We start from the raw sequence: 20,654 nt of genomic DNA, 5'->3' as shown, positions 1-20,654 counted from the left end.
AAAATGGTGAAGTAAGGATCCCACCAAATTCTCTCCTCCATAAAAGCAAGAAAACTAGCAGGAATTGTCGTAATCAACTTTTTCAGAGCTCTGGAAATTAACCAAAGGCTTGCAACAATCCAGGAGTGTTTATTCAAGAAAAATAACTGAATCTTGGCAATAACTGTGAACTTTATTGTACTGTAACTTGTCCTGGTCCCATTCTCCATCCTACAGCTGCAAGTGAGCCTTGAAAAATAACAATCCACGTTCATGGTGAAAACCAGCGGCCTTAAGGACATTGGAAGGAGATGTATAAGGCTGAAGCTCCTTCAAAGCTCTTTCCAAGAGAACTGTCTTTATTTTACTGATCTGGTGATTTTCCTGGAAGACACTAGTTACAAGGCTCTTTGTATTGAACTGACTTAGAGCTCACTCGATGTGAAAGCTATTTCCTCAGGGGCATTTTTGAAAACAATTAGAGACAATTGTTAAACTTCACAGTTTAAGACTGTGAATAAGAGTTGGAACAAACAATTGACTAACCAAAACCCTTTAAAGGAAAATCAGGGTAATGAAGTGTTCACAGGGGTTTCATGAAGTTCTATAATTCCTCGGAATCTAGGATACAGAAAGCTTTTTGCCTACACAGAGCTATACACAAATTAGGGAAGAACTGAGAAGGCCCTAATCTTTACTTTACAGGTAAACTTTAGGGTACACCTGAGTAAGAAGTCAAATCTAAGCCAGGGTTGTCAAAGTCAGGCTGAGCATTGAAGACATGACCTATGATGAGGAGAACAAAGGCAAAAGAAGTATAGACAAAATTAAATTTCCTTACAAGTTGAAGCCCATTGGTAAATACCTGAGGCAGGCAGAGTATGATTTTCTCAAGGAATTCACAACTGCCTTAATGTTAATGCTTTGCTGGAGACAAAAAAGCAACCTTACCTTGACAATAGTTAAGGATCCTGTAAGTCTTCTTTAACATATGAAAGTGCTTTTAGAGACTTCCTTTATCTCTACCCATCAACATATAAGTATATAATCAATCACTCCTCATAATCACAGGGCGGTTCTTTCTGCCCAAGGGTCCTGTCCTTGTGCTTTAATACATCTTTTTCACCTGAAAATATCTCAAGAATTCTTTCTTGACCATTCACTCCCAGTCCACGTCACATCAACCTACATTCACACAGAATTTGTCCACAAAGTTTGGGGAAATTATTGGTTTCAGTTAAAAAACCCTCTGTCCAATCATTAGCTAACCACTAAATTTTAACTAAACAGAGACCTCAGTTAACACACATGAGAAGGAATACAGACTTGACAGCATCATTATGGAAAAGTCACTAGACCAAACAAAGAAACAACAAAGCAAACCTATAATAAACAGCAATAGCAAAAATCCTTGGGGAGATGATGCTAATGTTTATATTATTTAAAAATGTTTATTTTCAACCAAAAAATTATGACACATGTAAAACCAACAAGAAAATATGGCCCATATACACAAGAACTTATTCCATAGAAACTGTCCCTGAGGAGATGCAGATGTGGAACTTAATAAACAAAGGCTTTAAATCAGTTATTTTAAATATGTGCAAAGAACTAACAAAAGCAATCCTTACTGAACAAAGGAAAAAAAAAAAAACAGACAAACCGAAAAAAAAAAAAAACCCTCTTACATATAGGGAACAAAATGTTGGTTTCTAGAGGGGAGGTGGGTGGGGAATGGGTGAAAAGGCAAAGGGGATTAAGAGTACATTTATCAGGATGAGCCCTGAGTAATGTGTAGGATTGTTGAATCTTTATATTGCACACCTGGAACTAACATAACATTGTATGTTAATTACACTTAACTTAAAAAATTAAAAACAATGTCTACTGAATTAAAAAAAAAAGTATGGGAACAGTGTTTCAACAAACAAATATCAAGAAAAATATAGAAATTAAAAAACAGAAATTCTGGAGTTGAAAATTTCAATAACTACAATGAAAAATTCACTAGAGGAGGTCAACTGAAAATTTGATCAGGCAGGGAAAAAAAAATATCAGTGGAGTTGACGATAGCTCAATTGAAATTATTCATTCTGAAAACTGGAAAATACTAAGCAATCCACAAAAAACAGAGCTAACGAATGAGTTCAGCAATTTCCCAGAATATATCATTAGTATACTAAAACTAGTTGTATTTCTACACATTACCCATAAATAATTGAAATTAAAACTGATAATTCTATTTATGCCATCAAAATAATTACATACTCAGGAATAAATAAATCAAATTAAGCATTTACTTGTAAGCTTAAAACTACAAAACATCATTGAAAGAAATTAAAGAACATGTAACGAAATGGGGAAACTTACCACATTTATGACTGGAAAACTTCATATTGTTTAATGGCAAGATAATCCCCCAAACTGCTCTACAAATTTAATACAATGTGATACTAGATTGAGGATAAACACATAGATCAATGAAGTAAAATTGAAAGTCCAGAAATAAACACATTCATAGGCAATGAGTTTTCAAAAAAGGTGCCAAGATAACTCAATGGGGAACAGAGTTTTGTTTTTAACAAATGACATTGGGACAATTGGATATCCATACGCAAGGAATAAATTTTGACTCTTATATCACACCAGGTAAGAAATTAACTAAAAATGATTATCAGTAGGGATTTGCAGTGGGGAGGGAGATATATAGGCAGAGTACAGATAATTCTTAGGTCAGTGAAATTACTCTGTACAATATTATAATAATGGACACAAATATTATATATTTGTCCAAATCCACAGAATGGACAGGAAGAGTGAATTCAAAGGTAAACTATGGATTTGGGTGATAAAGATGTGTCAATATAACAAAATGTACCATTGAAGTAAGTGATGCTGAAAATAGAGGAGGCTAATACAGGGGGTATACAGGAAATCTCTTTCTTTCTTTCTTTCTTTCTTTCTTTCTTTCTTTCTTTCTTTCATTTTTGCTACAAACCTAAAATTTCTCTAAAATTGTCTTAAAATGAGATTACATATAACATATGATGCTACTTCTTTTTGTTTGCTTGTTTCTAAGGAATAAAACCATACACAATTTTAGAAACGTTGGAATTTGTTTTTCCCCCTTATTAATTACCTGTGGAAACTTGAAAATTTCTAGCAATCTCCTTGGGATTCATTATTTTCACAGAAAAGAAAAAGTGAATTCAAATGTCTAAAGATTATCTCAGACCAAATAATATCTTTGTTCTGTCTTTCCTCAGAGCAATCGCAAATATGTATGTTTTTCTGTTTTTGTTTGTTTATTGTTGTTTTGTTTTGTTTTGTTGGCCTTTTAAGGAAGCTTGACTGCATTCTCCTACAAATGGACAGTAAAAGTTTGTATGGAGGTTCTAACAGAAGTGTAGTTACTAATACACCCTTGACCAAAGATTGATTCTTCTCTACAGGGGGACGTTGTCCTCTTTGGCCCAACATACAACTTCACCGGGAATACACATGAGCAGAGAGTAAAAGGGGACGCCAGCCTAGCCAGCCAGATCAGCTGAATCAATCCTAGAGACCAATGGAGTGACAGATGTGACAGACTGCCCTCACATACAGCCTCATTCTTTAAAAAGTCCCAGAATCCCAACCCCACCTATATAAACAAGGGAAAGATGATTTTTCATTCTTTTTGTTTCCATTTTTTTTTCCTGTCCTATTAGATGACCTTACCTCCTGTTTGACTTCACAAAGTTTGTGCTTCTTGGTGAGTATACCATATTCTGGACTTTTTTTTTTTTTTTTTTGCCATATCTTTCCCATTAATATGATATTGTTTTATGTCAGATTCCCTATAATTAACTGAAATATTAATCATATGACTTCTATCTTAATGTCTAGCACACCAGAGTTGAACTTTTCTATGCATGTGTCTCTGATGTCATCCTTCCATGCCTTGTGGTGCCAAAATAGAACTCTTGAAACTCATATTTCCCCAAAATATCCATTATACATTTCTGTTTCCTTTGTTCACGTTTCTCATACACCTGTCATGTGTTTCAATATGTCATGCTTTCACACTTTCAAGACTCAGCTGTAAGGTCTTTCCTCGTCTTCACAGATAGATATAAATGACATTGTATTTCTTAAATCCCACTTTATATAGTGGCATATGTTTTCGTGCCACTATAATATATATATATATATATATATATATATATATATATATATATATATATATTTTTTTTTTTTTTTTTTCAACGTTTTATTTTTATTTTTGGGACAGAGAGAGACAGAGCATGAACGGGGGAGGGGCAGAGAGAGAGGGAGACACAGAATCGGAAACAGGCTCCAGGCTCTGAGCCATCAGCCCAGAGCCTGACGCGGGGCTCGAACTCACGGGCCGCGAGGTCGTGACCTGGCTGAAGTCGGACGCTTAACCGACTGCGCCACTCAGGCGCCCCTCCACTATAATATATTTTATAAACTTATCTCCTTGTGTTTAGATTCTAGACACTTGGTATTGGTATTGGGTCATGTAAATAGTTGGCTTCTTAGCACCTGGCATTAATAGACATATAGCAAATATGTTTATGTTTATGAATAAATTAAATAGTTAAATTAGAAAGCAATTGGGTATGCTAAGTTATTCTAAAGATATATTAATAATGTACCTAACCATTTATTTGTTGTTTATATTGCTATAGAAACCTGTGAGGTGTAAAATGTGTGCCTTAATAGAATGGGAGGTGCTGAAGGTAAGTAAGAGGAAAGATCACAGGCTTACCTCTGAAGTGTTAATGACTTAAATAAGCATGAAAAATGAGGGAGAATCCATTGTTATGATAACAACTATGAAACATGTTACAAAAAAAAAAAAAATATACCAGCACATGAACTCTAAGATTAGAAGGAAAAAACAATAATGGGAGAAGAATTTACAGCTTAATTGGGAATCTATTTTTAAGACAACTACTTTTGTCTAGCTAATATTAGACACAATCCATCGTCTCTTGTGATCGTTTCATATTGAATTTCAACTCTTAGATGTCAATGCATGCATTTTTCAAACTAGTTGGGAAGTAGCAAACAAAAGTGGCTTTGTTCTGTGTAAGAATATAACCACAGATATTCAATTAACAACCACCGGTTTTGCCACAAACACTGAAGAAATATCTACCTTCTGCACCCAGAGTATAATTTTGGGTAGCTCTGAAAAGACCAGTTGTACTATAACATAGAGTTTTTATGTTTCAGTGTATCTTCAAAATGCCCTTTCTTCAGGTGTCATCCGCTTTTTGATTTTTCTGCTGAAATAAAAACAGTTTTAGAGATCCTGATATCTCACATGTGTACATATTGACATTTCAAGTTCAAGATACATCAATGCATCTACCTTGAAAGCCACAGAAGGTTTTGAAATACGAAATATTTAAGTATAACAGTCGGTTGCCCTCTGAACCTGTGAATATCACTTTAGGTCTGGGCAATGATTGTACAATGTTAGACAAATATTTACATGAACTCTGTTGGATCCATTTTATTATTTATGCTTTGCTATTTGTTTTTTTTACCTATAACCCAAAGAACATCATGCATTATTAAAATCTTCTTGTACAGCTTTATAGATACTAGATAGAATATACTTTTTCCACAAGTGTTGTGATCATCTGACCTCTTCTATTAAATTGTTGGCTTACTCTTTCCTAAAAAAGTTATTTCAAACAACTAGAGTAACTTTTGATGTTCTGATGTACTTTTCTCCCTGAGGGAAAGCAATATCCAGAAGTATAAGAGAGTTTTGAAAATTGTGGACCAAGAAAGCTCTGCAGGGTATGTGGACAGAGAAATTAAGTGACTTCCCTATTCTTCACTCCCCAGTACGAGTGCCCTGTATGGTCACAGAGGGACCTATTAGTAGAGAGACACAGTCTCTTCTTGGAGGTCCTACTGGTGTCCATTAGCTGGATGCTGAAAGGCTACGAAGTTATTTATTTGTTTTTACCCAAAATCGGTTTCTGTCATGTCTACTGTTACCATTTCTCAGAGCAAGTCCGTGCTACCTTTTAGCAGTTAGCCATTTGTGTGACATTGTTTTCTACAGGGGTCCCCAGAGGGTTCACCATACTTAAAGATATCCTTCACATGGAGCATTTGTTCATGTATGTGTGGAGTGTGCCCCCATGCAGTTTCCAGTTATGCCCCCTTATACTCCAGCATCAGAGGCATGGGTTTCAGTGTTGGGAAATACAGCTGCATATAATACCAACCCAGTCAACTGAATCAAAACGAAAAGACATAGCTGCTGTAGATTATAGTTACTTTCAATTTTGAAAAATATTTAAGGAATTATTAGTGTGCTGATTAGTTTTCAATTATCCTCATTTTTTGTTTTTAGAGAGGGAGGGGGAAAGGTCAGGGGAGAGGGGATCTTAAGCAGGCTCCGCACTCAGTGCAGAGCCTGATGCAAGGTTTGATCCCATGACCCTGGGATCATGACCTGAGGTGAAGTCAAGGGTGGGATGCTCAATCAACTAAGCCATCCAGGTGCCCCATCCTCAGTTTTTATCCTGCCAGATCCTAAGTCAGAAATAACAAGGTGCAATATTGAATCAACATAAATAAGGATAAAGCTGATATTACATGTATATAAATAATGCAGAACTTACCACAAATAATCTTTGCTTCGCATTGTATACGGATAAAACATTCAATTTCTTTTACTCTGCCATTTTATGCAACCAAAATATATGTATTAAGGACCAGTTCTGTGATAATCACTATTCTAGACACTTGGAACACCTTAATTAACAAACCAAGAAGTTATGAAGATTAAATTCTAAGTGAGGAGACATAAAACAAACAAATGAAATATATAAATTGCATAGTAGTTAGACAATGATAAATGTTCTGGGATAAAATGGAGCCAAGTAAGAGTCATGAGACTGCTTGGTGGGGTAAAGAGAAAGGTAATATTTGGGTCAAGGCTGTATAGAAATGAATCAATAGCCAGTAGCTATCTCAAGAGGAAATATTTCAAGCACAGCAAAAGCCAGTGCCAAGTCCCTAAATTAGGAGCAAGCCTGATGTTTTCCTGAAAGAATAAGAGAGGCACTATCGCTGGATTAGGAGAGTAGTGGGCCAGACTGCATGGATCCTTGAAAACAGTTGCTAGAACTTGGCCTTTTGCTCTGAGTAATGGGGAGAAACTGCATGATTTTGAACAAAGAAATTATATGGTTTCACCTCATTTCTAAATGGAATACCACAGTCTCTGTGTTGAAAATAGGGGACAACAGGATACCAGTTGGTTGACTATTGTGTTAATGTAGGTACTAGAAGATGTGAGTGTGAACAATGATGGTAAAAGTAAAAGGGAGAAAAAGCAGCAAAACTCTGGATATATTAGTTATAGCCAATTTGCTACATGGATTATATTTTAAAATGTATTATATCAAGAAATCTATCGACAAAGAGTTCTTTGTTTTCTTTTTGTCATATAACACTTCGACAGAATTTGAAATTGAAAATGTTCAGAGAAGATAATAGTACTCTACTGTCTCACATTCCCTCTGTTGGAAACAATCTTTGCCAAATCTTTATTGTATTTTTCTCTCATTATCAGACCTCAATTCTAATATTACATCCTCAGAGATGGCTTTCCTAACCAGTCTGTTTGGAGGGTCATTTTCCATCACTCTTATTTCCTCTTAGTCCACTGTCTTTTCTTCCCTTTATAGTGTATATTACTATTTATTTTTTTTAATTTTTATTTCATGATTATGATGTTTTAACAAATTTTTAAAATTATTTTCTTAATTACCAAATCCCCAAAGTTTCAAATAGTGTCTACCATATAGTAAATTATGAATGAATATCTTAAACAAATATATTTCTAAATTTCTAAACCAACCTATTTTTCTTAGCCTTTTATCCTATTTATAGATCTTTGCATTATATAATAACTATATTTATAACTGGTGCTACCTCTATATATAATAAACTGCTATATTTGTGCTTTCCGAACATTGTCTGAGTTCTGATTTGCAACTATATTCAAAACCATTTTCAAAGCTGCTGCATTCTACAGCAGCTAGGCAAATAATTCATGTAGAAAATAATAATCTGAATATATTTCTTACAGAGTAAACTTAATAAATAATCATGAGATGTTAGTAGTATTTTATTTTCTGTGAGCACTATGTTTTGGCAAGGTTTGTTGTTGGACTTTCTAAATATGTTACACAGTACTTCTTGGTGTAATCCTTTTTATATCACATAAATAATAGCATTCATCAGGCCAACCTTTTCAATGACAAATATTTACTGTAAAATATACCTTAAAAGAGCTAAGAGCAAATAAATCTGAAAACAAAATATCATGCTAAAAAAATCCTTCGATGGGACATATAAGTCATACAAAGATTTTAAACATTTTTCTTATTTTTTATTGAAGTCTAGTTTACATAGTGTGAAGTATAGAGACTTGACACAGTTTCATTACTTTTAGTGAATGAAAACTCTGTGCAACCCACATTGCTATCCTGTCACCGTATTGTTGAATGTCATTTCTTGAATTTTCTAAGCGTTTTTCTTTCTTTTTTTTATGAAGTCAGAGTTTATTTCTATTTAAAATACTTATGCATCTTTAAAATGTCTAAAGTCCCATGGACATCCAGGTTTAAGATGACATTACAGTCAGGTGGTGACCAGTGGTTCACCCATTCATTGCTGAGGCCTCAGAGGCATCCTGCACGATTCTATGCCTCAAAAATTTTTCTTGTATGAAAGGTGATGTCTCCTTTGCTTGACACAAACACATCAGCTAGTGACGAAGAAAACAATATTGGGAACACTAACTGTCATTGCAAGGGAGAAAGGCAGGTGATCAGAGAACAAAACCATCAAAACTTTGCTAAGGGGCAATATTACTGCAGTAAAGAATAGAAGTATATGTGGAATCTCCATGAAAAGCTGTCTTGCTTTATCTGTGAAACCAGGTCCTTCAATTATTGGTTTGAAAACCTGGGAGCATGGTGAGTTTCAGTATTAAATGCAACTTTTTTTTTTTTTCCCTGCAACACCTTCAAGGATGAAAATCATCACCTGGATTTTATACCAAAGTTAAAAACCCTCAGTAAAATGTTTCAGCTATCAATTTTTTTCTGGGTTTGTAGCAGTTTCTTGGCGTATATTGTTTAACCCCTAGTGGCTGCTCATGTACAAAGCTGTGGATATTAAAAAAAAAATAACAACCCCTGATATAAATATTATATACCTTAGTGATATTATATATCTTAATGATATATAATATTAGAGAACTAGAATTCTGAAGAACTAAATATTTTATTTTGAATAGAAAATTGTTGTAGTGGATGATTTAATTTGGATATCATAGGTTTCTGAAAATGAAAATATTTATTTATCCATTTGGATAACTTGAAGGAAAAAGGCCAGCTAATAGATGTGTGGTCCAAAGCCCTAGAAAATAATACAGCAATTAGTTTTCTTTTTTTTAAAGTTTATTTATTTATTTTGAGGGGGGGAGAGAGAGAGAGAGAGAGAGAGAGGGAGTCGGGGGGGGAGGGGCAGAGAGAGGGACAGAGAAAGCATCTCAAGCAGGCTCCACACTGTCAAAGCAGAACCTGATATGGGGCTTGAACTCACGAACTGTGAGATCATGACTTGAACTGAAATCAAGAGTCGGACACTGGGGTGCCTGCGTGTCTCAGTTGGTTAAGCATCCAACTTCAGATCAGGTCATGATCTCACAGCTCCTGAGTTTGAGCCCTGGATCCTGCTCTGTGCTGACAGCTCAGAGTCTGTAGCCTGCTTCGGATTCTGTATGTCCCTCTCTCTCCGCTCCTCCCCTGCTCATGCCCTGTCTCTCTCAAAAATAAAATAACCATTAAAAAAAAAATAACCATTAAAAAAAAAAGAGTTGGACGCTTAACAGACTGAACCACCCAGGAGCCCCTCTTTCTTTGATGAGAACAGATGAACAGAAACACTGACTTTCCCTGCCCTGAAAACATTGCTAAAGCTTATAAATAATGACATACTAAGCAATTATTGAAATTTACTTTTCATGAACCAATTTCTGCAATATTCATTTCTATTTTGATAGATCTTCAACTCACCTGCTCAGTGTCCATGAGTCTATTCATTCTATTCTTATAAAGCATATTTTTGGATTCTTTATCTGCACTTTTGTGTAGAGGTCAGCTTAAACTATTATGAACTTTAGAGGTTTGGGAATTGTAGAAAACCATATACTTGATTTAACTTGATGAACTTCTAGAAGGATTTTAGTCATCATCTTGTACTTGACAGTGGCCTCCTGAAGCTTCTAGAACTTTTGAAATAATACCATATATTCTAACGTTTACACAAATCAATATAGCCAAAGAAACTAGGTCAAAAACACAAGAAAACATAAGGAAAAGCTCTTGACAAATAATTGAAAATATGCAAACTCTGCTGGACTAGATTTGTGCATGTCTGTGCGTGAGCATGCATGTCCATAGACCTAACAAATTCTGCTAAATATTAACAGTATCGTAACTTTTTCAAAGTAAACAGGAAAAAATGAATAAAAAAAAAACTTCCATGTTGTCACAGAAATATCAGAAAATAATGGTCTTTTACTAAAAAAAAAAAGGCAACTTAAAATACTTCCAGATATGTATAATATGAAGTAATAAAAAGTAATAGTAAAGAAATTGCATGGCCAAATCACCAAGGGAAATAAAATTTAAAAGATGAAAGTAACACACAAAGCTGCAAAAGGAAAGTTAATCTCTATGTGCTCTCTAAGCCCTCATTTTTGGCGGTCTGCAAGATATCTCTACTTGAATATCCTGCTGACACTTAAACTTTACATATCTATAGCCAAGCTTATTATTTTCTCTATCTTCTCTGTGTTCCTATCATTGTCAATATCATCATTATACTCCTGGCTCTCCAGGCTATTAAATATATAGTCATCTTTGATTTCATCTTTTCCTTAGTCAGCCATATCCCATCTATCAAAAATCTTCTTCCAAAGCATTTCTTCAAATTTAGTACCTACTTTCAGTTATTATAGTCAGAACCTTTTACCATGTCATAACCGCTCTTCAAGAATAACCACTATAAAATTGCTTTTGCTGTCAAATTATATCTCCTTTTATTTGGCCAAATAATACAGCAAAAATAATTTTAATCTGGTACTACTGAAGTCTAAATGTAGTTCTACTATATACCTTTAATCAAATTAAAACCATAGTTAACTGAAAACAAATCAAAACCATAATAAATGTCTCCAGGTTTCAGTTTAGGTCTCCTCATACATTTTCTCCTTGCATAATTCTGTGCTCTCCCCAAACCTCAACTAACTACTTGCATAGTGATGACAACAAAATGTATCTTCCTTACAGATAAGAGCCAGCAGTCGGTCTTTGTTATCACAGTCTTTTAAACTATGTACATATCATACTCAACCTTTTAAGTTAGACATTATTATTTTGTATATTATGGAGAAGAGAAATAAAGCCCCAACCTGATTGAATTAATATGTGGCAGAGACGGGATACAGAGTCAGACATGATGATTCAAGAGTCCACGGCTTATTAACAATGTGCTCTTCTCCCTCTCCTTTAGTCAAATAAACCTATAGCTAGTTTCCGACAGATCATCTCTATTTGATTGTCCCATGCTAACTTCTACATACCTTTATTCAGAAAAGATTTATCTTCACAGACACCCTATGTCAAATCCTCTCACCTGTTAAGCCGAAGGACACTAGAACAACATTCCCTCGATTTACCTTATAGCTCTAACATTTAATAGCTCTGCAATTTTAGGCAAGTTTTAGGAATATCTCAATGCCTCAAATTCTTCAACAATACATCTCTTCATTCAGAAAGTCACAAGTACGAATTACATAGAATATTTAAACAGGGAAGCAAACAAAAATTCTTACTTTTATTTTTCTCAATGTAATTTATTTTCCCATCCCTTCCTCCCTCCCTCCCATCTTCCTTCTTGTTTTCTTCCTTTTATCCTTATTACTACTTTTTAAAAAAGTTTATTTGTTTTGAGATAAATACACACGTGTGCAAGTGGAGGAGAGGCAGCGAGAGGGAGAGAAGCCCAAGCAGGCTCCGGGCTGCCACACACAGTATAATGAGAGGGCTTCGTCTCCCAAAATACCAGATCAAGACCTGAGCTGAACCAAGAGTCAGTCCCTTAATCCACTGTGCCACCCAGTCTCCCCTTTTATTATTACCTTTTCATATATGGGCCTAAAAGGATGTTTATAATATTAAGTCTTATCCAAAATGTCGCTTTGGCAACAAAAGTCTTTGCAGCTTGCTAAATTATAATAAGGGACGGTTCTCAAACTAGACACGATTGACATTTTCCTTTTTAATAATAGCATATTGATATATAACTAATACAAAACTTCCCAGTTTGAAATGTACAATTCAGTCTTTTAGTGTATTCACAGAGTTGTGTAATAATCCCTCCTACTTAACTGGAGAACATTTACATCACAACATAAAGAAATCCCATACCTGTTAGCAGTTACTCCTCATAGCCTACTGCCCATTGCTCATGGGAGATGCTAATGTGCTTACTATTGGTATGCATTTGCCAATTCGGAATATTTCATATCAGTAGGATTATATAATATGTAGCCCTTTGTATCTGGTTTCTTTCACTTAAGACATTGTTTCCAAGATTCATCCATGTTGTAATATATATCAGTATTTAAGTTATATCAGTGTTTAAAATGTTTAAACTTTAATTAAATTTATTTTATTTATTTATTTTTATTTATTTTTAATTTTTTTTTATTTCTGAGACAAAGACAGAGCATGAGTGTGGGAGGGGCAGAAACAGAGGGAGACACAAAATCAGAAGCAGGCTCCAGGCTCTGAGCTGTCAGCACAGAGCCCGACGCCGGGATCTAACTCAGAAACCATGAGATCCTGATCTGAGCCTAAGTCAGTCACTCAACCAACTGAGCTACCCAGGCACCCCTAATTAAATTTAATAAATACATAGGGATATTTCACAAACTGTTTATCCATTTACACACTGATAAACATCCAATTGTTTCCACTTTTGACTATTGTCAATAATGTTGCTATGAAACATTAATGTAGAAGTTTTAATATAAACCTATGTTTTTATTTATCTCAGGTATATTCCCTGGAGTGGGATTGTGGGGTCACACAGTGGTGCTATTTTTAATATCTTGAATTTAGAAACATCTTGGCAAACAATTTTAAAAAGTGAACACACAATTTTACATATCCACAGGCAAGCTCTGAGAGCTCAATTTCTTCAAATCCTCATCAATACTGAAATTTTTATTCCATTTTATTGTTAAGTCTTCAGAGTCCTTCATATATTCTGGATATATGGCTCTCATCAGATATAAAATTTGTAAAACTTTCTCCTATTATGTATGTTCTTTTACTTTTTTGTGTCCTCTAAAATACCAATGTTTTAATTTTGATGAAATCTAACATATAATTTTTCCTTGATATCCTGAGCTTTTTTCATATTTAAGAATGAACTGATTAATCCAATGTCAAGAAGATGTATTCTTATATTTTCTTTTAAAATATATACTTTTTACTATAACATTATATTCTTTTTAATAGAACTTTAACTTTTTCTATTATGTACATGATTCACTTTGTGTTAATCTTTGTATATGAATGCAACTTCATTGAATAACATGTGCATATACAGCTGTCCAATTTGTTGAAAACATTATTCCTACGCATTGAATTGTCTTGGCACTCTTGTACACAATCATTTGTACATAAACTTTAGGGTTTTTACTCTAGTCTCTCAATTTTATTCCTTTGATCTATGTATCTATCCATATGCCAATTCTACACGGCCTTCATTACTGTATCTTTGTATTAAATTTTAAGTTTTGTATTAAAATCAGGAAGTATGAATTTTCCAGCTATTTTTTTTCAAGATGGCGTAGTCTATTATTAATTTCTGTATAAATTTTAGGATTAACTTTTCAATTCTGCAAAAATGGAAGTTGGGGATGTGGTCAGATTTGCATGCAATTTGTAGATCAACTTGGGGACCACTGCCATCCTCACTCTATTAAGTTTTCTAGTCCATGAACATGGGACTTCTTTCCATTTATATAGCTCTTTAATTTCTTTTGCATGTTATAGTTTTCTGCATAAATGTCTTGTATTTCTTTTGTTACATTTATTCATAAGTATCTTATCCTTTCATGCTGTTATAAGTGAAATTCTTTAATTAATTTCAATTTTTTGGAATTAGTTACGTGATTGTTCATTCTTAGTGTAAAAAAGTACAACTGAATTTTATATTTGATTTTATCCTACAATTATACTGAACGTTAATAACTCTGTCTTTTATAGATTCCTTAGGATTTTCTGTATATTAAGTCATGTCATCTGAAAGTATAGTTTTATTTCATCCTTGGAATCTGAATGTCTATCCTTTGTTTTGTTTGATTTCCCTGACTAGAAGTTGGGAGAGCAGATACTGTTTTATTCCTGGTATTAGAGGGAAAACTCTCACCCTTCAGCATTAAGTATATTAGCTAAGGACCTTTCACAGATGATGAACTGTACCTTATTGACAAAGTTCTCATTAATTCTAATTTGGTGTTTTTATCATGACAGGTATTGGATTTTGTCAAATGTATTTTTCTGCATAAAAATAATCATGCGTTTTGCCATTTATTCTACTAACACGCTATATTCCACAAATCGATTTCTGTAAATTAAACCAATCTTGCATTGCTGGCAAAAATCCTATTAGTTCTGGTTTGAGGAAATTTTGCTGAGGATTTTTGAATCCATACTCATAAGGGATATTTATCTGACACTGCCTTTCCTTGCAATGTCTTTGCTTACTTTTCTTAGGAATGTTGACCTCATAGCATGAGGTAGGAAGTGTTCCCTTCTTTGTTTTTGAACTAGTATGTGAAGAAGCTGTTGATTCTGTTTGGTAGCCTTTACAAATAAAGCTATAAGGGACAGATTTTTTTTTTCTTTGTGGAAAGGTTTTGACTATGAATTCAATCTCCATTCCTGTTATAAGTCTTTTCAAACTTTGTATTTCTTCTCAGGTCAGTTTTTGTGGAACTTCAATTTGGTTGATTTTCTCTATTTCTGTTCTACTTTTTATTTTATTTAGTTACTCTAATATAGGCATTACTCAATTTATTGCATTTCATTTTATTGTGTTTCACATATTATATATATATATATATATATTTTTTTTTTTTCACAAGCTGAAATTCAAGACTTCTGTGGAGGAAGTAACTACAGTTGTGGTGGAGATGACTAGAGAACTAGAATTAGCAGTGAAGCCTGGAGATGGGACTGAATCACTGCAATCTCATAAAACTTTAACAGACGCGATTTCTTTCCACTTAGTAACACAGATTATCCATATATGCAAATTACTTAGGGTCCCTCAGTTGTTTGGAAGTTTTTTTGTCTAAAGATTTCCAGATATTTCTCATAACTTTCATTTTAATTATTTTATTGTTTAAATAGTTTATTTATTAAATTTTTTATATTTTCTTATCCTTTTTTTTAAATTTTTTTTCAACGTTTATTTATTTTTGGGACAGGGAGAGACAGAGCATGAACGGGGGAGGGGCAGAGAGAGAGGGAGACACAGAATCGGAAACAGGCTCCAGGCTCTGAGCCATCAGCCCAGAGCCTGACGCGGGGCTCGAACTCACGGACTGCGAGATCGTGACCTGGCTGAAGTCGGACGCTTAACCCACTGCGCCACCCAGGCGCCCCTCTTATCCCTTTTTTTAAAAAATATAGAAAATTGTTATTTTAATAGATCTTTTAATTTTTATTTATTTATGTTTTTATTTTAGAGAGAGAACACTCGCAGGGGAGAAGGACAAGAGAGCGAGAGAGAGAGAGAGACTTCTTTTTTTTAAGTTCACTTATTAATTTGAGAGAGAGAGGGAGTAGGAGAGAATCACAAGCAGGCTCTATGCTCAGTGCAGAGCTGAGTGCGGGGCCCCTTCCCCTGACTCTGGGGTCATGACCATAGTCAAAATCAAGCATTAGTCACCCAACTGATTTGGCCACCCAGATGCTCCAGAAAATTTTTATTTTAAATTAGTTTGAATCTAATATCTTCCTTACTTTCTAATCAGAATGAATATATCAGCAATTGTATCTATAAGAGTTTTCTTTTAAATTCGTATCACCTGCAATCAATAAAGGATTCTTCTAGCTAATTTTGAATATTTTGGTTTATTATTCTATCATATTGAATTTTATTGGACAAGTATTCTGCAACAATTTAAGGTGATAATGGAAAACCTCAGCTAAACTCTTATGTTTTTGAGAATTATTGTACTTGTGTTTTACTGTATGAATGAAGTGGCTGATTGTTCAAGATAGTTATTTAAAAGAGCTTTTTAAGAAAGTATTCTGTATATCTAAAAAAGCAGTATTTTTCCAGTGAAGTTTTTTTTTTTTAATTTATTATTTATTATTAGAGAAAGACAGAGAGAGTGCAAGCAGGGGAGGGGCGGAGAAAGGGAGACTCTCAGGCAGGCTCCACTCTGTCAGTGCAGAACCCAAGGTGGGGCTTGAACTCATGAAACTGTGAGATCATGACCTGAACCAAAAGCACGAGTCAGACGTTTAACTGACTGAGCCACCCAGCTGCCCCTAAAAAGCATTCTAAACTTGGAAAATGTTTTGTTAGATTTTGTTCAGAGCATTTGATTTTTGACAATTTGAAATTTTATTTTTTTCAAATTTCTATAATATTTATTTATATGGTAAATATGTTTTTTTTCAGTTCTTTCTGACATATTTGATAGTTTCCAAATTGTGTAAATTGAAATTAAATGTAGAAAAAAATTAACATGTACTGAACTAACTCTACAAAAGACACTGTTCAAAGCACTTTACTCATAGTCTAATATCTAAACTTGAGGCAAGTACAATCCCAACTTTCTCCACTTCACTGATGAAAAAATTGAACCATAGGTAAAATAACTTGCTCATTGTTATATAATAACTGATAGAGCCAAGAGTTCATCTTTAAGTAGTTGGATTCTAGAGCCATAATGCTATGAATTAATATGTATAAACATTTATATTTATCCTTTATTTAACAAACAGGTAATTATGTGTTTCACTTTAATAAGGAATTGTGAAATGTCCAAGCAATACAGAGATCAATGTTTTCACTTTCTTTAAATGATACCAGTTTCCATCACTCTATAAAATGTTTTTACTCTATACAATTTCAAGTCACATTGTAAGAAAAAAAAAAAAGAAATGAAAATGATATTTTAAAGATAACTTCCAGAGAACACCCTCCAGTATAGTCTCTATCTTGATTGTTTTCTATATTGCAGAAATTTGTTGCACACACATACATGTAATAAAGCACCTACTGAAAGCCTTTAGTCATCACAAGCATTTAAAAAAAAGACATTCTGGATGCAGCAAAACCATGTGGTGTCACCTTCTGGTGTGACACTGGAAACTGAATGGCTCTATCTCTTAGTTCGTAATAGAAGAATCATCTAACCCCAGGTTGGAAGCTGCAACATATCCTACCAATAAGGTTTTAATAGTAAAAATTCCTTGATTCTGGATGCCATGCATGTTTTAATGGCCCAATATTTTAATTGCTTGGAGTCACATGAAAATATATCACATTTTAATAAGTTAGAATGCAATGCAAGTTCTTATAATTGTTCTTTAATATGTTATATGTCCCTAGAAATTTGTTTTCCTTCTTTAAACACACACACACACACACACACACACACACACACACACACAATTTACTATTCCTCCATTGATTCAGTTCAAAGATGAAAAGAAAAAATATACATTTTAATCACAATGAATTTTTCTGCTCAGTTTGCACAGCTTTCTTTCTCAGCCTTATTTATTTTTTTCTTAAAGTCACCATGCTGATACTTTTACTTTTTAAGAGGATTTTAGAAGATAGAAAAGCTAGAAATGAGATAAGTAAACAGAAGCTCAAAAATAGGAAAAAAAAATGCTAACCTCTGGGGCATCCAATTATTTTCACTGTGGGATAACCTCTTGGCATTCATCTGCAGACCCTTCAAAACCGTGTTTTGTACTGCATAGTTCTAAAATGAGTGCTTTTAATTTTTTCAGTTTATGAAGCAGTGAGAATAAGGAGAGCATATGGCCTCAAATAAACTTTATCCTTTCGTGTTCTGCAGAATAAACTGCTACTGGGAAATGTTTCCTGCTTTGTAATAACTGATTTGATTTTTCCCCCTACCTACTCTGTAAGTGAAATTTTATTGTTATGGTCCTTGATACTAATTTATCATTTAGCATTATGTTTAAAAAAGGACAAGAACCTATATTATTGCCGATGCTTGCTTTGCTTCACATCGTGGCAAGTGCTTTCAACAGGAGAATTTTTTTTTCTAAAGACCATAAATAAGCAATAATTCTGCAAATTACACATATCAGACTTTTCCTACAACTACAATTGGGTTGTGAGATATGAAATGCTCAGAAGTAAACCAAACGACATTCACTAGTAAAATCTATCCAGGCTTAAAGGAACAAACTGTAGCATAAAGACAACTGATTTATAGTTATTGCTAGAAGATAATATAGGTATCTTTTGGTACTAAGATAAATGTTATTTGGATGTGATTACTTTTGTGTCATTTCAAGCATTTTTTTGAGAAATATTAGACATTTTTTAATCATTGCTGTTTAGAGTTCTCAGCATTATTTGTACAGGGAAGAGTCTTGACTTCTCACAACAATTCTTGTTTCAGCTTCTCAGAAAATTTTTGGCTTTCTTCTTTGTTCTGAGACAGCTCAGTTTGCCTTGCACTTTTCATCGTACACCCAGCCCCTAACTCCTGTTGCTCCTTAAGGTTCCATTCTGAGCATTCTATCTTACTCTGCCTAGAATTTAGTTCCTACTATTAAACTTCTCCATTCATACGTATTCAAGGCATCCCCCAACGATACCCTTGACTTGCATATGCTCATATACACGCACTTGCATGTGTTCTCCATCTTAGTCAATTTCACCTTTCTAGAACCATCTGTACAAGCCAGAAGGCTAAGACTCTCTTCTCCCTTTCCTTCTCCCTCTTCTGGACTGTGATATATACAGCTTCCTAAATGTTCTAATTTTTTATTTTTCTATCTTTCCAAAAAAAAAATTAAAGAACAAAAGTATGTGGAAGAGACTGTTCACCAAGTTTGCTTTCTATTTATAAATAAATACATTAACTAAAAAACCTAGACTTCTCAGCTACCTGTACAGATGGGAAAGTCTATTGGGCAAATATCCGCTCAATAGAATGTGAAATACAATGATGTACCTCACTTCCAGATCTGGCCATATGAAATCCTACCAGATATTAATGACCCTCTTCATTTGTTGGCTGGCCAGAGGGAAGGAATCTGGGGGAAATTTTTAGGAGATTCTAGAGAAGTTCCTAATCAGAAAATTTTTTGCAGTGAAGGCAAGATTCTATGTCTGTACTGTTTAATACACCTACCACCAGCCACACATGGTTAATGAGCACCTGAAATGCAGGGAGGGACGCTGAGAACAGAGAACTAATTTAATTTTTTTTTAATTTAATTAAATTAACAGCTGTATGAGGCTAGAAGCTACTGTAGACAACGTAGCTTTAGAGGATGGTGGGCCACAATATGTGAAAAATGTGAATCTCTTCGTTATTAATCACTTAAAGAAGTTTTCATGAGAGATACCCTCTCCATATCAGAATGTGACATTAGAGAGAAACAGATCTTGATTATATATTAAGCCACTGAGACTAGGAGGCTGTTCATTATTGCAACAAGTATTCATTCAGAACATGAGAAAAATGTTTTGAAATGAGTTCTAATAGTGACCGAATATAACTGAGTGTCACAGGCTTAGCAGTGGAATTAGAAGTAGGGGAGGCAGAGAAACCAATATATCAGTCTAGGAAGCTAGATATACAGATTATGTGGTGGCAAAACAGTGAAGCCCCACCTGTAATTCCTAAGATCGGACAGTGGTCGCTACAGCAACTAACTTTGTGGGACATGGTGAGAAAGAATGAGAGCACTGATATGAATGTTGGCTGCCTCTGGACCCTTTTCTTTTTTTAAATATTTATTAATTTAGAGAGAGAGAGAGAGAGAGAGAGAGAGAAGGTGGGGGAGAGGGAGGGAGAGAGGGACAGAAAAAATCATAAGCAGGCTCTGTGTTGTCATTTCAGAGCCCGATGTGGGGCTCAAATTCACGAACAATGAGATCATGACCTGAGCTGAAATAAAAATTCAGACATTCAACCGACTGAGACATCCAGGTGCCCTGCTGCTGGACCCTTTCAACACGGTGTTCCAATAAGAAGATGAGAAGAATCAGCAGTTTGCAAGCAGAAATAAAAGGGAATCATAGAGATCAAATGTTGAAACCTGAAAGGTTTAAACACATGGCTTCTTGGTTTCAAAGAATAAAGTATATTTAAATACTTTGAAAGATGTTTATCTCGAGGTGTGGCATAGGTGTTTGTTAGAATAAGTATCCTGGCAATAATAATCCTAAAACCTGGAACAATAGGCAAAACAAAACAGGTGTTAAAAAGGCATTGGAGAATATCCAGTAATAATTGAATGGAATAA

The sequence above is a fragment of the Acinonyx jubatus genome, chromosome B1, assembly GCF_027475565.1.
Source record: "Acinonyx jubatus isolate Ajub_Pintada_27869175 chromosome B1, VMU_Ajub_asm_v1.0, whole genome shotgun sequence".
Lineage (NCBI taxonomy): Eukaryota > Metazoa > Chordata > Mammalia > Carnivora > Felidae > Acinonyx > Acinonyx jubatus.
Note: the sequence above shows the minus strand (reverse complement) of the source record.